This window comes from Notolepis coatsorum (assembly GCF_963971535.1).
Source record: "Notolepis coatsorum genome assembly, chromosome: 3".
NCBI classification, from domain to species: domain Eukaryota; kingdom Metazoa; phylum Chordata; class Actinopteri; order Aulopiformes; family Paralepididae; genus Notolepis; species Notolepis coatsorum.
The window spans coordinates 35,986,570-35,993,883 of NC_140167.1; positions in this window are offsets into that span (position 1 = coordinate 35,986,570).

Sequence of the window (7,314 nt, forward strand, 5' to 3'; positions counted from 1 at the left end):
TACCAAAACAGGTACAAGTAAATTAAGAGTTATGGCAGATGACTCGAAATGGATACTGGCCGGACGTATCCTCAGAGAGCTCCCAGAATCCAGTAAGACTTAGATATTTATAGTGGATTGGAGGGGGGCCTGGAGGGGGGAGTTAGAAAGGAGGGGGGATGGTATCAGGTGAGAGACAAAAGGTGAATGGGAGGGGGGTTGGAACATGACTGGGAGATTGAGGGGGGGGTCCTTATTCCACAGAGCCATACAGTTATAATAGGAAAACTAGATGCTCATCCCAATAAAGGGAAGGTGTCTTTTCCATGCAAAGCCATTAGGATTCAGAGTAGCTGTATAGTCCAGGTAAAGGTACTGATGGTTAAGTGGCAAAGGAAATAGATTTTGTATTCTGAAACCGATCCAAATTCTTAAAAATGATTAAGCTCATAAGGACCAGAGATGAAGAGGCCTGAAAGATATAATAAGATGTAATCAGCATAAAGAGAGCAACAAATGATATGCTGTGGTGCTGTGTGACAGCCTGTGAGAGTGTCTGGGGATAGGGAAAATAGGCATGGTAACAAAACACAGCCTTGTCTCAAATGAGCAGGTGACATGGCCATTTAGAACACATGATATGGGACTAGTACAAATCCTGTTAATTATTGACAGTTCAAAGCCAACATATTTCCGATCTGCTCGTACAGCATTGAAAGGCTGTTTTTTCTTGCATCTAGAGCAGACATTGTGCAAGGCTGCCATTAGCAGTATTAAGGATATTAGAGGATAACTGTTACATGACACTAAAAATGGGTTTCTTTTTTTACCTACATCTCTAGGTGTGCATGCAGCCAGGGTGCTGTGCAAGAGTATCAAAGTAGCATTTTAATGTTGACACGGTGTAGTAAGGATGGCGTAAAAGCAGTAATATGCCTCTGGCATGGGAGCAGCAGCAAGCAGTTTCTGTCCTCTCCAAATAGGTTAATAATGTCGGCTTTGTTTATTTTCACCAAATAAACAGTAATAAAGTAATGTTATGTTTGCAGTTACTAGCTGGTGTTGGTCAGTGTCTTACTAGCCAGCAAGCTTTAGCTTGAAAAAACAGGTTTGGATGGGTTCGGACAACTGTCTTTTCAATCAAATACTATGTCCTAGCTTTGTGGAAAATGGTTTATATGGGGGGTAGTAGCATACTTTTTCTTATGGCCTTAGAGAGGCTAGGACCACTGCACACAGCCAGGGCAAAAAATAAACTGTGTTGCTAAGTCACAGCAAATGGAGAACTGAGATCAATGTGAGGAATTTTGATTTGCAAATGTTGTTAATGAATAATCTTGGGAAATTCAGTGCCTTGCTAGAGGAATGCATTGTGAGAGGGATACATTAATTTTCTATTTAGTTCCACTGATTATTAATTAGCAGATTATTCATTAGCTCAATACCACAAGCAGATTTTTCTGATCATCTTTCAAATGTTTTTATTATGAATACACAACTTGGTATTGCCATGCTTCTTTTCAGGTATAAACATAATATCAACAAAACATAAAATCCTACATACAAACCCACAAGAATTTTTTACACATTATCTAGACTATAACCCATATCCCATAACCCTTCACACCTTTCTTCACCCCCCCCCCCCATTCAAAACTGCAATTATGATTCGGTTGATAAACTTTCTTGAATTCTTTCACTTGTTATTGAGGATAAACCGGATTCTCTCAAGGTGAAGTCATAACTGAGTCATAACTTCATTGTTGGAGCTTCTTTCTTTTTCCAAAATAATAGTATAATATTCTGAATTTACCACACAACAAATATTTGTACCTGTTTGACTAACGTCCACATCAGCGCTCTACTGCCTGGTTGCAATTACATCCTTGTTATGATGTTGCAGAGAATATTACGCCAGCTTGATGTCAGTGTAACCAAACATGTGATGTCTAACTGTTTGAAATCACTATAATATTGACAAAGGTCTGTAACTAGATCATTCCATAGGATATGTGTATCGCTTAATAAATTAAGGGTCACAAGATTACGTTTTTGATCTCTATTGTATATTACAATACCCAGTGAGCAGTTTAGGGAATGACAAAATCCATCAAGTTCCACAAGATCAGTGCGCAGCTCAAGTGGAATAACATTTATCCCAGACTGGACTGACTTGGGCACTGAAATTAGACTTAAACTTAAACAATTAAACATCTTTCAATTCAGCAGGGCAGTGAGAGCATCCAGTTTAGCCATCTATTCATCAGGAAATATAGGAGGATTCAGATCATTAAAAAAGGACTGCATGGCATTACTTTCTACAAAATACTGTAAATAATGCAATTTAGGGTTGAGTTGAGGATGGGAGAAAATGTGACTTCATCACATTAATCTTTTAATGATTTTAGTATATGCTGGTCTCAATGCCGTATACAGTATAGTCACATTTCCATAAACCTTTCAGTTTGAAAAACTTCACTTTGAAGATAATGAATGGTTTATGTGCACTTGACAGTGCTAATGTCAATTCCTCTGTCCTATTTGGAGGAATCTTGTTTATTTTAGTGGCGACGTCCTTATTTAGTTCAGGTGTTGTCCTTTATTGAAACCATTAGTTGTTTCTAGTATACCGTTTCACTCCTGGATTTCTGAACTCAACACACAATCACTTTACAAACAATTAGATGTAAGGTTATTAGGTTATACTGTATATTTCCCTCAAAATTAATTTAAACTACCTTTAAAATTGTTATGCTCCAGGGACTGTGGTGAGTGATCTGATGAAAGCATAATAAAATGGGAACATTACATTTATGCTATGGCTTGATACAGATGGAAAGACAGATATCCACACATACCTATAGCTAGCTATACATCCATCTATTGTGGATGGAAAGAGATAAAAAAGCGCTATATAAATCACATTTATTTGTATTATTATTATAGATGGATAGATAGATCCATATATCTATCTATCTATGTATCGATCTTTCCATCCATGATAGATGGATGGTTAGACGAGGGATGGCTAGATCCACAAACGCACCTATAGTATATAGATAGAATTAGTTTCAAACAGTTCAAAGTGACCTTTCCAGCAAGTGTTACAACTAACCCTTTGTCTGTTACAATTATCCCCGTCCATGGGGTATGTTGTAACATTTTCACTTCAACATTTCAAGAATGGTAGGTCTTTTTAAAAATAATTTAGCTAAAACCCAAATGTGTTAGGTTGTGCTACCTGCTCCGCTATATCATCATTATGGAAGCATAAATATTGAAGAGAGAAGCAGAACGTTTATTCTCAGAGTTACAACCTCCCCACACATGTACACACACACACACACACACATGTACACACACACATGCACCTATACGCTATGGACCTATCTCGATGCCGAGACTGTCAACATGTGACTGTATATTTATTATCTGCACTGTACTAAACCTTTTAACTTTTAAAACAATTTTCTTTGTTTTTATTGCACCGTAGCACCAAGTCAAATTCCTGTGTATATTTGGCAAATAAAGCGATTCTGATTTTGATTCTGATTAGAATAGGTATTTTGAAAGGGAATTATTATTATTATATGGGAATCACCACTTTCAAAAATCACATGTATGGCCTTGGACTGTCTTAACAACTATTTGTCAACAATAAACATGAACAACTTTGTCCCAAAGCTAGAAACTGGATAACCAAATACTCTGGTCTGTGAGGGGGCTGGTACATGTAGATGTTTCATTTCCCATGCGGGGAACCCACGTTCTTATCCATGTGCGTTCCACATGCCTTATATGCGCACCTTTATACTGTATCAGTGCTTTCAGTTTTAACCCAGAATATGTACCTATGCTCAGAAAATCGTGGCACATGGTCAAACTTTCTGTCTTTTCCAGTCCATCCTCCAGAGAACCAGTGTGTAACCTAGAACCAGTGTGTAACCTCAATGAGAACCAGTGTGTAACCTAGAACCAGTGTGTAACATCAATGAGAACCAGTGTGTAACATCAATGAGAACCAGTGTGTGACATCAATGAGAACCAGTGTGTGACCTCAATGAGAACCAGTGTGTAACATCAATGAGAACCAGTGTGTAACATCAATGAGAACCAGTGTGTAACATCAATGAGAACCAGTGTGTGACATCAATGAGAACCAGTGTGACATCAATGAGAACCAGTGTGTGACATCAATGAGAACCAGTGTGTAACATCAATGAGAACCAGTGTGTGACATCAATGAGAACCAGTGTGTGACATCAATGAGAACCAGTGTGTGACATCAATGAGAACCAGTGTGTGACATCAATGAGAACCAGTGTGACATCAATGAGAACCAGTGTGTAACATCAATGAGAACCAGTGTGACATCAATGAGAACCAGTGTGACATCAATGAGAACCAGCGTGTGACATCAATGAGAACCAGTGTGACATCAATGAGAACCAGCGTGTGACATCAATGAGAACCAGTGTGTGACATCAATGAGAACCAGCGTGTGACATCAATGAGAACCAGCGTGTGACATCAATGAGAACCAGCGTGTGACATCAATGAGAACCAGTGTGTAACATCAATGAGAACCAGTGTGTAACATCAATGAGAACCAGTGTGTGACATCAATGAGAACCAGCGTGTGACATCAATGAGAACCAGCGTGTAACATCAATGAGAACCAGCGTGTGACATCAATGAGAACCAGTGTGTGACATCAATGAGAACCAGCGTGTGACATCAATGAGAAGTGGGACAAACCTTTCTCTCACGCGTACCGCCTTGAGAGACAAAGGTGAATGTTGTGATGAGTGTAAAGAGGGGACATATTTCAAGGCTGAAATTCCATAGTATTCACCTTTATGATTTATGCATGTTTTCTTCTGTTTTATAGCTACACGTCTCCACAGGGCGATTTTGGGGGAATGCTTAACCTATGAATGTTCACCACCCTATAGTGCTATTGTCCAGTACTAGTCTGTGCCCCATGGCTCCAGAACGGCCTTTACCCCAGTCTGGTCACTCGTTTCCATTTATCTGCTGGGATAACTATAAAAATCTGTCAGGAGGCAGGGAAATGCCCCCCCCATCCCTCCGCTCTGCTCCAGACCAGCTGGCAGATTGAGAGCCCCCTGTAATGCACAAGTCTGTTTTTATTATTCTTGCTGGGGGGACACTATTTCATCAGGCACATGATTCCACAGAGAGGAGATAGCCCCAGTCCGGCTATATTTCTTCCAATCAAACATTCCAAGGGGAAAAAATGAGTGGGTGCCATCAAATCCCAGAATAATGCTGCCAGATTTTATGTAAAAAGAAGGACTGATGGACAAATACAGGAAGGCAAGACAAGTTTAATGACGTGTGTTCAGGAGCTGAGATTGGAAAACTGACAGAGAAAAGCAGCCTCTTTGCTGGAATATAAATTGTTGTGCGCTGTAAAAAGGCTTTTATCTGGAGTGAATATGGGACGTAATACACAGGTCAGGGTTAAGTCATTTTCTCCGGCAAGTTAAGCGAATAATGAAGGCGAGCCGGCGCGGAGAGGAGCACTGCGACTGCTAGTTTGTCTTCATTTATTATGCCAAATCTCATGATTTTGGCGTTGGCGCAGTGAGTGCTCTGGCGCGCACCGGTGGACGACATATCGCTTAATTTACACAAGGTAATGAAAGCAGGGAATGGGAGGACAAAACAATTTACCTGCTGACACGGGAAGAAGTGATTTGCGAACATGGGGGTGAGAGAAAGAGCAGGCAGAGGGCCAGGGAAGAGGGGTGGAAGAGGAAGGGAGATAGTGATGGGGTGAAGGAGGGTAAGAGTAGAGAAGGATGAAAGAGAGGGGGGGCTAGAAGTGTGAGAGAGAGGGAGACAGAGTGAACGCTGCCTTCTACCACTGATCTCAGGCATGATGATGGCTCCATTGAAGCCACAGACAACTCTCTCTCTCTCCCCTTCTTTCACCCCCTCTTCCCCACACACACACACACACACACACACACACACACACACACACACACACACACACACACACACACACACACACACACACACACACACACACACACACACACACACACACACACACACACACACACACACACACACACACACACACACACACACACACACACACACACACACACACACACACACACACACACACACACACACACACACACACACACACACACACACACACACACACACACACACACACACACACACACACACACACACACACACACACACACACACACACACACACACACACACACACACACACACACACACACACACACACACACACACACACACACACACACACACACACACACACACACACACACACACACACACACACACACACACACACACACACACACACACACACACACACACACACACACACACACACACACACACACACACACACACACACACACACACACACACACACACACACACACACACACACACACACACACACACACACACACACACACACACACACACACACACACACACACACACACACACACACACACACACACACACACACACACACACACACACACACACACACACACACACACACACACACACACACACACACACACACACACACACACACACACACACACACACACACACACACACACACACACACACACACACACACACACACACACACACACACACACACACACACACACACACACACACACACACACACACACACACACACACACACACACACACACACACACACACACACACACACACACACACACACACACACACACACACACACACACACACACACACACACACACACACACACACACACACACACACACACACACACACACACACACACACACACACACACACACACACACACACACACACACACACACACACACACACACACACACACACACACACACACACACACACACACACACACACACACACACACACACACACACACACACACACACACACACACACACACACACACACACACACACACACACACACACACACACACACACACACACACACACACACACACACACACACACACACACACACACACACACACACACACACACACACACACACACACACACACACACACACACACACACACACACACACACACACACACACACACACACACACACACACACACACACACACACACACACACACACACACACACACACACACACACACACACACACACACACACACACACACACACACACACACACACACACACACACAACTACATGCAATCAAGGCGTAATTGACCTCAAAAACTGATGGATG